The sequence below is a fragment of the Phocoena sinus genome, chromosome 1 (assembly GCF_008692025.1).
Source record: "Phocoena sinus isolate mPhoSin1 chromosome 1, mPhoSin1.pri, whole genome shotgun sequence".
Taxonomy (NCBI): Eukaryota; Metazoa; Chordata; class Mammalia; order Artiodactyla; family Phocoenidae; genus Phocoena; species Phocoena sinus.
In genome coordinates, this window is record NC_045763.1 from 127,227,471 (window position 1) to 127,240,574 (window position 13,104).

A 13,104-nucleotide genomic window follows, 5' to 3' on the forward strand; every position below is an offset into this window, starting at 1 on the left:
CATTGATTAGCTCTAGTAGTTTTCTGGTAGCATCTTTAGGATTCTCTATGTATAGTATCATGTCATCTGCAAACAGTGACAGCTTTACTTCTTCTTTTCCGATTTGGATTCCTTTTATTTCCTTTTCTTCTCTGATTGCTGTGGCTAAAACTTCCAAAACTATGTTGAATAAGAGTGGTGAGAGTGGGCAACCTTGTCTTGTTCCTGATCTTAGTGGAAATGCTTTCAGTTTTTCACCATTGAGGATGATGTTTGCTGTGGGCTTGTCATATATGGCTTTTATTATGTTTAGGAAAGTTCCCTCTATGCCTACTTTCTGGAGGGTTTTTATCATAAATGGGTGTTGGATTTTGTCGAAAGCTTTCTCTGCATCTATTGAGATGATCATATGGTTTTTCTCCTTCAATTTGTTAATATGGTTTATCACATTGATAGATTTGCGTATATTGAAGAATCCTTGCATTCCTGGAATAAACCCCACTTGATCATGGTGTATGATCCTTTTAATGTGCTGTTGGATTCTGTTTGCTAGTATTTTGTTGAGGATTTTTGCATCTATGTTCATCAGTGATATTGGCCTGTAGTTTTCTTTCTTTGTGACATCCTTGTCTGGTTTTGGTATCAAGGTGATGGTGGCTTCGTAGAAGGAATTTGGGAGTGTTCCTCCCTCTGCTATATTTTGGAAGAGTTTGAGAAGGATAGGTGTTAGCTCTTCTCTAAACGTTTGATAGAATTCACCTGTGAAGCCATCTGGTCCTGGGCTTTTGTTTGTTGGAAGGTTTTTAATCACAGTTTCAATTTCAGTGCTTGTGATTGGTCTGTTCATATTTCCTATTTCTTCCTGATTCAGTCTTGGCAGGTTGTGCATTTCTAAGAATTTGTCCATTTCTTCCAGATTGTCCATTTTATTGGCATAGAGTTGCTTGTAGTAATCTCTCATGATTTTTTTTATTTCTGCAGTGTCAGTTGTTACTTCTCCTTTTTCATTTCTAATTCTATTGATTTGAGTCTTCTCCCTTTTTTTCTTGATGAGTCTGGCTAGTGGTTTATCTATTTTGTTTATCTTCTCAAAGAACCAGCTTTTAGTTTTATTGATCTTTGCTATTGTTTCCTTCATTTCTTTTTCATTTATTTCTGATCTGATTTTTATGATTTCTTTCCTTCTGCTAGCTTTGGGGTTTTTTTGTTCTTCTTTCTCTAATTGCTTGAGGTGCAAGGTTAGGTTGTTTATTCGAGATGTTTCCTGCTTCTTAAGGTGGGCTTGTATTGCTATAAACTTCCCCCTTAGAACTGCTTTTGCTGCATCCCATAGGTTTTGGGTCGTTGTGTCTCCATTGTCATTTGTTTCTAGGTATTTTTTTATTTCCTCTTTGATTTCTTCAGTGATCACTTCATTATTAAGTAGTGTATTGTTTAGCCTCCATGTGTTTGTATTTTTTAAAGATCTTTTCCTGTAATTGATATCTAGTCTCATGGCGTTGTGGTCGGAAAAGATACTTGATACAATTTCAGTTTTCTTAAATTTACCAAGGCTTGATTTGTGACCCAAGATATGATCTATCCTGGAGAATGTTCCATGAGCACTTGAGAAAAATGTGTATTCTGTTGTTTTTGGATGGAGTGTCCTATAAATATCAATTAAGTCCATCTTGTTTAATGTATCATTTAAAGCTTGTGTTTCCTTATTTATTTTCATTTTGGATGATCTGTCCATGGGTGAAAGTGGGGTGTTAAAGTCCCCTACTATGAATGTGTTACTGTTGATCTCCCCTTTTATGGTTGTTAGTATTTGCCTTATGTATTGAGGTGCTCCTATGTTGGGTGCATAAATATTTACAATTGTTATATCTTCTTCTTGGATCGATCCCTTGATCATTATGTAGTGTCCTTCTTTGTCCCTTTTAATAGTCCTTATTTCAAAGTCTATTTTGTCTGATATGAGAATTGCTACTCCAGCTTTCTTTTGGTTTCCATTTGCATGGAATATCTTTTTCCATCCCCTTACTTTCAGTCTGTATGTGTCTCTAGTTCTGAAGTGGGTCTCTTGTAGACAGCATATATAAGGGTCTTGTTTTTGTATCCATTCAGCCAATCTGTGTCTTTTGGTGGGAGCATTTAGTCCATTTACATTTAAGGTAATTATCGATATGTATGTTCCTATTTCCATTTTATATATTGTTTTAGGTTCGCTACTATAGGTCATTTCCTTCTCTTGTGTTTCGTGTCTAGAGAAGTTACTTTAGCATTTGTTGTAAAGCTGGTTTGGTAGTGCTGAACTCTCTCAGCTTTTGCTTGTCTGTAAAGGTTTTAATTTCTCCATCAAATGTGAATGAGATCCTTGCTGGGTAGAGTAGTCTTGGTTGCAGGCTATTCTCCTTCAGCACTTTCAGTATGTCCTGCCACTCCCTTCTGGCTTGTAGGGTTTCTGCTGAGAGATCAGCTGTTAACCTTATGGGGATTCCCTTGTGTGTTATTTGTTGTTTTTCCCTTGCTGCTTTTAATATGCTTTCTTTGTATTTAATTTTTGACAGTTTGATTAATATGTGTCTTGGCGTGTTTCTCCTTGTATTTATCCTGTATGGGACCCTCTGTGCTTCCTGGACTTGATTAACTATTTCCTTTCCCATATTAGGGAAGTTTTCAACTATAATCTCTTCAAATATTTTCTCAGTCCCTTTCTTTCTTTCTTCTTCTTCTGGAACCCCTATAATTCGAATGTTGGTGCGTTTCATGTTGTCCCAGAGGTCTCTGAGACTGTCCTCAGTTCTTTTCATTCTTTTTTCTTTATTCTGCTCTGCAGTAGTTATTTCCACTACTTTATCTTCCAGGTCACTTATCCATTCTTCTGCCTCAGTTATTCTGCTATTGATCCTATCTAGAGTGATTTTAATTTCATTTATTGCATTGTTCATCGTTGCTTGTTTCATCTTTAGTTCTTGTAGGTCCTTGTTAACTGTTTCTTGCATTTTGTCCATTCTACTTCCAAGATTTCGGATCATCCTTACTATCATTATTCTGAATTCTTTTTCAGGTAGATTGCCTATTTCCTCTTCATTTGTTAGGTCTGGTGGGTTTTTATCTTGCTCCTTCATCTGCTGTGTGTTTTTCTGTCTTCTCATTTTGCTTATCTTACTGTGTTTGGGGTCTCCTTTTTGCAGGCTGCACTTTCGTAGTTCCCGTTGTTTTTGATGTCTGTCTCCAGTGGCTAAGGTTGTTTCAGTGGGTTGTGTAGGCTTCCTGGTGGAGGGGACTAGTGCCTGTGTTGTGCTGGATGAGGCTGGATCTTGTCTCTCTAGTGGGCAGGTTCACGTCTGGTGGTGTGTTTTGGGGTGTCTGTGGCCTTATTATGATTTTAGGCAGCCTCTCTGCTAATGGGTGGGGTTGTGTTCCTGTTTTGCTAGTTGTTTGGCATAGGTTGTCCAGCACTGTGGCTTGCTGGTCATTGAGTGAAGCTGGGTGCTGGTGTTAAGATGGAGGTCTCTGGGATATTTCCACCGTTTAATATTATGTGGAGCTGGGAGGTCTCTTGTTGACCAGTGTCCTGAAGTTGGCTCTCCTACCTCAGAGGCAGAGCCCTGACTCCTGGCTGGAGCACCAAGAGTCTTTCATCCACACAGCTCAGAATAAAAGGGAGAAAAAGTAGGGAGAATTAGTAGAAGTATGAGTAAAGAAAGAAGGAAAGGAGGAAAGGAAGGAAGGAAGAAAGAAGCAAAGAAGGAAAGAAAGGCGGGAGGGAGGGAGGGAGGGAGGAAGGAAGGAAGGAGGGAAAGAAGGAAAAAAGACAGAAAGAAAGATGATACAGTAAAAATAAAATAAAGTATAATATAGTTATTGAATTAAAAAATATTTAGAAAAAAAAAAAAAAAGGGACGGATAGAACCTTAGGACAAATGTTGGAAGCAAAGCTATACAGAGAAAATCTTACACAGAAGCATACACATACACCTTCACAAAAAGAGGTAAAGGGGGATAAATCATAAATCCTGCTCCCTGAGACCACCTCCTCAATTTGGGGTGATTCGTTGTCTAAAGGAGGGAAGGAAGGAAGGAAAGAAAGAAAGAACGAAGGTAAAGTATAATAAAGTTATTACAATTAAACTTAATTATTAAGAAAAAGAATTTTAAAAAAAAAGTCATGGACGGATAGAGCCCTAGGACAAATGGTGGAAGCAAGAGTATACAGACAGGATCTCACACAGAAGCATACACGTACACATTCACAAAAAGAGGAAAAGGGGAAAAAATCATAGATCTCGCTCCTAAATTCCACCTCTTCAATTTGGGATCATTCCTTGTCTATTCAGGTATTCCACAGATGCAGGGTATATCAAGTTGATTGTGGAGCTTTAATCCGCTGCTTCTGAGGCTGCTGGGAGAGATTTCCCTTTCTCTTCTTTGTTCTCACAGCTCACAGGAGCTCAGCTTTGGATTTGGCCCTGCCTCTGCGTGTAGGTCGCTGGAGGGCGTCTGTTTTTTCGCTCAGACAGGACGGGGTTAAAGGAGCCGCTGATTCGGGGCCTCCGGCTCACTCAGGCCGGGGGTTGGGGGATGGGGGTACGAGGGGCACTACGTGCGGGGCGGGCCTGCGGCTGCAGAGGCAGCGTGACGTTGCGGCAGAGGCCGGCGTGATGTTGCACCAGCCTGAGACCCGCCGTGCGTACTCCCGGGGAAGTTGTCCCTGGATCCCGGGAACCTGGCAGTGGCGGGCTGCACAGGCTCCGCGGAAGAGGGGTGTGGAGAGTGACCTGTGCTCGCACACAGGCCCCTTGGTGGCGGCAGCAGCAGCCTTAGCGTCTCCCGCCCGTCTCTGGGGTCCGCGGTTTTAGCCGCGGCTCGCGCCCGTCTCTGGGGTTTGCGCTTTCAGCCGCGGCTCGCGCCCGTCTCGGGGGCTCGCGCCCTCAGCCGCGGCTCGCGCCCGTCTCTGGGGTTCGCGCTTTTAGCCGCGGCTCGCGCCCGTCTCTGGAGTTCCTTTAAGCAGCGCTCTTAAACCCCTCTCCTCGCGCACCAGGAAACAAAGAGGGAAGAAAAAGTCTCTTGCCTCTTCGGCCGGTGCAGGCTTTTCCCCGAACTCCCTCCCGGCTAGTCGTGGTGCACTAACCCCTTCAGGCTATGTTCAAGCCGCCAACCCCAGTCCTCTCCCTGAGCTCCGTCCAAAACCAAAACCCGAGCCTCAGCTCGCAGCCCCGCCCGCCCCGGCGGGTGAGCAGACAAGCCACTCGGGCTGGTGAGTGCCGGTCAGCACCGATCGTCTGTGCAGGAATCTCCCCGCTTTGCCCTCCGCACCCGTCGCTGTGCACTACTCCGCGGTCCCGAAACTCCCCCCTCTGCCTCCCGCAGTCTCCGCCCGCGGAGGGGCTTCCTAGTGTGTGGAAACTTTTCCTCCTTCACAGCTCCCTCCCACAGGTGCAGGTGCCGTCCTTATTCTTTTGTCTCTGTTTTTTCTTTTGCCCTACCCAGTTACGTGGGGAGTTTCTTGCCTTTTGGGAGGTCTGAGGTCTTCTGCCAGCCTTCAGTAGGAGTTCTGTAGGAGTTGTTCCACGTGTGGATGTATTTCTGGTGTATCCGTGGGGAGGAAGGCGATCTCCGTGTCTTACTCTTCCGCCATCTTCAAGGTCCCCGAGTCATGGTAGTGCTTTGGGAAGAGGTGTTCTCCTCTGAGGTGCCCCTTGTAATTCACATAGGAGTGAAGGGAAGGGACTACAGCATGTTTGGAAATGACTGATGTAGTATGTACATGTTTCCACTAATTATGTAAGTACATGCACACACTCTGGATTTTCCAAAAGAGAAATGGAAAGTGGCATCTGGAAAAACTGCTAAACTGTACAAGTGTACGCAAAAAACAGAAAAGGGAGCAACGTTCACAAAATCTAAACTGCTTGGTCTCTGAAGATTTGCATTATAGAGTAGTTTAGGGTGGGTGGGGTAAAGCCTAGACCACCTTTCTCTGCCCTCATGCTAGATACATTATACTTCCTTCCTCCTTGGGAATACTACTTCTCTAGATAAAAATCTCCCCCTAATTAAGAAGGCACCAGTCAAAATAATCTTATAAAAACAATTCCATTACTTAATTTTGTCTTTAGCAGAAAAAAAGACTATGGTTTCACTTTCTATTTTGGGTCAGTTTCACCACCCGGTGATGGAATATGGATATAATTTGATAACAAAAGTCTGCATTTCAGTGATGGGGAAGTGTCTCCTTTCAAGAGAAAATGTTTTACCCTTGAAATTTCAGCCGTGAACATATAAGTAAATGTCATTGTTAATCTAATTTTAGCCATTGGCTTCCAACACAACTTGCTTCATTGCAGCTGCTCCTGTTTCCTTGATTGATATGGCTGTACATTGGAAAGAGAAACGAAATGATAAGCCTGAAAATTGAACCAACTGGATTAATTTAAGGCATTGGTTTAATTAAAAATAATCTAAAATCTTTCAAAAACAAAAATGTAATTAATTTTTATTAGCAGAATGTTTAAATATAATAGCTACTGTATTTAAAACACTAATATCTTCATGTGAAGGACATATTTGTGTTTTGATATATATCGAGTCTTCTATGAAATGCAATCAATTTAAGTAAAGAAAGTCTATTGTATGGATATGCTGTCACCATAAAAATCATGTCTGTAAGTCATATCTCTAACTTAGGAGGAAAACAATTATTATAAAACATTTACTACCTTGATATAACCTTACCTAGGTAGTTTCATTTATGTCCTGGAAAATTATGTCACTTACTCTGCCACTGGCACCTTCCAGCTGCAGTATGTTATTCACAGTGCTCTAGGGTAACGTAACAGAATGTGAGTTAGAACCATTGGTGGAGAAGCCAGAGACCAGAATTAAATAAAATGGGGGATCATTACCAAACAGACTGAGTAGTATGACAAAACAAGGGTACTCAGGTTTTCATCCTTTGTATCTTGGAGCAAATTAACTGAATCTTCCTTTTTGGCCCATCCCAGGAATTTTCTGTTTCTTTTATCTGAGCACCCTTATTCTCTTACTTCTTGACTTTATGCTTTGCCAGTACTCACATGCTGATTGACAAAATTGTCCATTTTCTCTGCTCCTTGGCTCCTCAAGGAGGAAATAACAGAATTGTCCTATGAATATGGATGTTTCATCTTTAACTCAGTTGAGTCTTTGAGGTTGAGCAGCAGTCCTTTTCTCATCCTAAATCAAATCATTTTCCATTCTCCTTAGAAAATTTCCAGGTCTTTATTGTTTCACAAAGTTCCCCCAAACCGTATCTATCTGTAATTTAATTGAGAATGTAGAAACTGGTGAGTAAATGTATCAACATCCCCTATCTATAACAAGTTAATAATTAGTACAAGGTAAAGGGAAGAGTAGCTTGAGAGGTGAGGCCATCAGAGCCAAATCATGCTGCCTAACAGGTCATGTGAAGGTCTGGACATGTTATTCAAAGAACGAGGGAAAGATCTTGAGGTTCCAAGTAAGGGGCTCATTGTTTTGGTCTTCTAATGCTGTAGAAAGAAGACATTAGGAGTAAGACCTACTCCAGCCATCTTCAATCTAATTCAGTAGGCCATACACATTGCTAATGTTTATCAACACATCTCTGTTGTATTATAAGTGACAATCTACATTAGTTCACAAATTCTGTCCATAGTCCAACTGCCCCAGGATCCTTTGGGCAGTTTTTATAAAATAGAGATTCCCAGGTTCTGTCTCCGTGAGAGTTTGATTCTGTGAAATGGGATCAAATAACTTGTATTTTTGTAAGGTCTCAAAATGATTCTGATCATTAGTTTTGTTTAAGGACACTGATAGGGAAAGGGGTGTCGAACTGGGCCCTTTAGAGTCAAAGGAAGATAAGACAGGGCAGGCAAGAAAGCGGGCCAGGTTCAGGGAAGTAGCTAGATGGTGAAATCTATTCTCCACGCCGATGCCAATCTTTCTAAAACATAATCTGACCATGTTATGTATAAACTTTCAGTGACTCCCCATCACTGATATGATGAATTCCCATCACCTTAGAATGACATATAAAGCCTTTTGTGATCTAACCCTGGCTTCCTTCTCCAGCCTCAGTTTTCCCACATCCCCTGCAGCCGTACTTAATTATCAATACATACAGATCTCTAAAGGAGCTATGATTTAGGGCTCATGGCATTTATTGACGTTACTTCCTTAGCGTAGAACATCTCTCATTCTTCTTTTGTCTGGCTTAGACTGCATAGATGTTACTGGCTCTAGGAAAGCTTCCCTCACCCCCCAGGTGCTGGCTTAGGTGCCGCCACTATATGCTACCCTCATACCCTCTGCTTAACGTATTACAGTACTTATCATGTGCATTGTACTTGCTTGCTTACTTGCCATTTCCTCTATTAAATTCTGAGCTTCTTAATGGAGCATTCATGTTAGAGTCTCAGTCTTTAGCCTATGCCCTAGCACACTGCAGGGACTCCAACTTTTATTGAAAGTATAAAAGTAGAAAGACTCAGGAGGCAGTCTGTGTTTCTGGAGGCATCAAACAGGAATCAGCAAAGCAGCAGGAAAAACCAAGGGCTTCTGAAGTTCCACGAGCACTGGAATGTGCAAGACTGGACAAAAGAGTGATCAAACAGCGCAAGCTGGCAAGAACCAGGAAATGCACAGAAATAAGAAGACAGTGAGCTCAGGCATCATACAAGCACCTGGGAGGAGACTTTAGCAAGAAAATTAGGTCCTGCGGTAAAATCCTGCCTGATTAGGAAGTCTCTTTTTTCAACAGGAGCCAACTCAAGGATATGGCCAACCAAAGCCCATCGTTTCATTAGGTGGGAGGATGTACCTCGTAAGAGAGATATGTTAAAATTGTGAGTAGGTGTTAACAAAGTGACTCACAGGTGAATCCTCACCTGTTACCTGCTAAGCGACAAGTCCAAAGAAGCAACCAGGTTTAGATGAAGTTAATCCTTCTGTGAATGTTGAGGAGACGTAGAAGTTGCTCACCTCTACTTCACAGATGAATTCATCACAAACATGCCTGCCATTCTAGATTAACTTTGGAGGACCCCTTGGTTTATACAGTGACTCATGAATAGGCACAGTCTTCACCTATCTCCTCTTCTGAGAACCTGAGCCACCCCTCCTCAGCATCAGTATAGAAGCATGCCAAGTCTTAAGGGGTCAGCAATTTTATACATTCAGGACCATCGTAAAAGTATAACACAAAATGAACAAGGTCATCCACGTGAAAGATGATCTGCTTTATATTGTGGACACATTTTGGCCCCATTCTGGCTTTTTTTTTTTTCTCCACCATTTCCTGTAACTGGCCTGTTTTGAGTGATGTATTGGGGAGAAGACCTGTGTCAGATATACTCAGCTGCCTGTCATGAGTAATTAAAACCAGTTGTGTTATTGCTTTCCTTAGTTCTAGCTGACTCTTTGATGCTTTGGTGTCTATGCCAGAAAACTACCTCTTATAATCATCAGAGGCCAGTGCTTTTGCAGAGGTCACTGCAAGTTAATTAAGCAAATATGTGAAAAATAGTTTTAAATTATCTCAATTAGTAGTGTGTGTATATACTTGTATCTAGAGCTGGGGTTGAGGAGAGACTTTTAAAATAATAACTGACTTGCAGAGTTAATGATTTGGTGTCAGAGAACTACACACATACAGCACCTTTGTATGTTCATTAAGTTGGCATTATTTGTCCTTTTGCTGTGTGACAGGCTGTATTACTTACTGCAAATATACATACAGAAAATGTCCAAGAAGATCATGACACTGTAACGGGCAAGAGAGATATATAAATAATTATAAATCAGGATAAAGAGGACTAAAACAATAGCATGAACAAAGAGTTAAAGTAATATACAGAATACAGTGACTCACTACATCTCTGGGATTTGAGGGAGGCCACACAGATTCCATTCATTCAGCAAATATTTTTTGAAAAAAATATGACATGCACTCCTCTAGGGTCTCAGGTTACACAAGGAATAAAAGCCAAAGATCACTGGCCTTGTGGAGCTTGTATTCTAGGAGAAATAGGAATGCAGTAAATAGAAATTAGTAAATTATTTTTTTAATGTTAGATGGCAAATTTTTGGAAAGTAAAAGGGAAAAATAGAGTGAGGGGGATTGAGAGTCATGGAGGAAGGTTATAACGTCAAATAGTTGCCAGTATTGGTTTTATTGAAGAGGTGGCATTTGAGCGAAGTTAAGAGGGTAAGAGCACTGACCATATGGACACCTGGGGGAAGAGGGGGCACCTGGTGCAAATGCCCCAAGTCTTGAGTGTGCCTGGACTATTTGAGAAACAACAAGGAGGTCAGTGCAGCTGCGGCCGAGTGGATGAGGGAGAGAGTGTGATAAGATAGGAGCTTTAGGGATATGACTGGGGCCAGATCACACAGGGTCTTGTACGTTATGGAAAGGGCTCTTACTTTTATTCTGATCGAGAAAGGAGGCCTTTGCAGAGTTTTGAGCAGAGAAGTGACATGTTATGACCTGTGTTTTAAAAGGATTCCTCTGGCTGCTGTGTTGAGAAAGGATAATAGTCGGGGTGAGGATAAAAGCAAAGAGACCAGATAGACCAGGATCTGGTAAATTATGGCTCACGGTCCAAATTCAGCTTGTTGCTTTTTTGTAACTAAACTTGTACTGGAACACAGCTATGCCCAACTGCACTATAATGGCAGAAGTGAGGAGTCACCACAATGACCATATGGCCTGAAAAGCAGAAAATATTTACGATATGGCCCTCTTACAAAAACAAACAAACCAAAACCAAAACCCCCCCACAACTTTCCCGATCCCTAAATTATCGTATTGCAATAATTCAGGAGAGAAGTAATGGTGGCTCAGACCAGGGTGGCAGCACTGATGGTAGTGAGAAGTGTTTGGATTCTGGCTATGTTTGAAATTAAAGCCAATTCTATTTGCTAAATGATTGTGTGGGGGAGTGTAATAAAGGGAAGTCAAAGATGAGAGTAAAGGTTTGGACCTGAACCAGAACACAGTTTCTATCATTTGAGGTAGGGAAAGTTGGTAGTGAAACCATTCTCGTGGTGAAAGATCAGGAATCAGAACAGCTTAAAGTCAACAGGTGTGAGTTTTTAGATGACACCAAGTGAAGATATTGAGGAACTCACTGAATAGGCAAGTCTGAAGTTCAGGAGAGAAGCCTGGGCTGGAGATGGAAAGTTACCATAGAGATGGTATTCAGAGTTGTGATTCTGGATGAGAGTACCAAAAGGACGAGTGATAATAGAGAGGAAGACAAAGGGTGGGCTCTGGAGCAGTTAAACGTTAGGAGTTTGGGAAGGAGAGGAAAAAACAGCAAAGGAGACTAAGGCATGAACAGTAAAGTCAAGCTAGAGTGGAGTGTTTTGGAAGCCAAGTGAAGAAAGTATATCAAGGAGGACAGAGGGATTGACTATATCAACTCTTTCCAATAAGTCAAGTAAGAGGAGAACTGAGAATTGACCATGCAGCTTTGATAAGTAAGTAGGAACAAAAGCTGGATTGGAGCAGTTATGAGTATGGGAGAAAAAGAATTGTAGAGAATGAATATAGACAAGTTGTTTAAGCAGTTTTGCTAGAAAGGGAAACATATTTGCAAATAAGGCAGCATCAAGCAAGGGAAGTAGGGCTAAGAGAAGGGTTTTTTGTTTTTGTTTTTAAGGTGGGAGAAATAATTTGATTGAGTTTGTAGACTGATGGGAAAGATTTGGTAGAGAGGGAGCCATCTGTGATTGAGGAGAGGAAATGGGAGAATTGCTGGAGCAACGTCACTGAGTAAGTAAGACAAGATGGGATCTAGTTTGCAAGTGGAGGGATTGACTTTAGATGGGAGAAAAATAATATGATCGTCAAGCAGCATATGGGTTCACTTGAGGTTCATAATCAAGAGCATTTGTCTTCAGCGCATTCTTTTGCATGAATGAAGGCACAAATTAGGTAAAGAGATGAATTTAACCAGGGTTGTGGTTTTGTCAAGTGAGTACAACAAGGAACTGAGGGTATATGAAAAGAAGTGAGTATATTGATTGATTGTGGAATTTAAGATGAATAAGGAGAGGAGAAAGAGAGACTATTAAGAAGGTTAGAGACAGTGAAAAGATAGAAAGATCAGTGGATTAGAGATCCTGGTGAAGTTGGAACTGGGGCACTAGAGGGATGGATGGAGGTTATGGTTAGAGAATGGAATGAATTAAATTGAGATTACAGAGAGATTACTGGTAATGAGAAGGTCTAGGGTTGAATATATAAATGAATGGCCTGGGTGGTGTGGAGGAAGGCTGGATCACTGGAAGAGAGGAATTCAAGAAGCTGAGAGTCTGGAGTGTTGGATTGAGTCGTCTACTGTGTATATTGCAATCTTCAAAGAATTCAGACATTAGCAGTACTGGAGAGAGTGAAAGTGAACCAAGAACTAAAATCAGTGGGAAATAAAGGGGTATTATCTAGGGGATGGTTAGCGACATCAACAATGACGAACAGTGAGTAATATAATTTATTTATATGAGACAACTCTGAGAGTGTCTAGGGAGGAAAGAGAATGAGAATCGTTTGGAAATAGCAATGAGGAGCACGAAGGGTACCAAATTCACATAAGATTTAAATTTTAGCCATGGATAAAAGGGTTGTTCTTCAGTCAGAGAGGCCTGCGAAACAATGTTTCAGGCATAGTGAAATGGTTGGGCATTTAATAGCATGTACGAAGAAATGGTGAGTATATAAATCTTGTTGGGGTATCAGGTTGGGGCATGGTGCTACAGATGTAGAGATGCTGGGACATCATAAAGCATGATGGAAGAAAGTGAACTTGCTGATTGTAGATTGGGGCAGATTGTGATAGGTCTTGTACATTCAGGTTGTCCTACAGGCAAAAGGTTGTAGGACTACCTAAGGTTTTTAGTCAGGGCACTGACCTCATCAGGTTTATTTCACAAAGGTAATTCTTGCTACAATGTGAAAGGGGTTGGAGGCAAGAAGACAACCAGAAAGCTTCAGCAGTAGTTAAAACTAGGGATAAAAGGATCTGAACTTAAGCAGTGTCATAAGAACAGAGGAAACCCTGGGAAGGCAAAATCAATAGTTGTTGATTTTGATGACGTTAATGAGAAAAAGAAAGG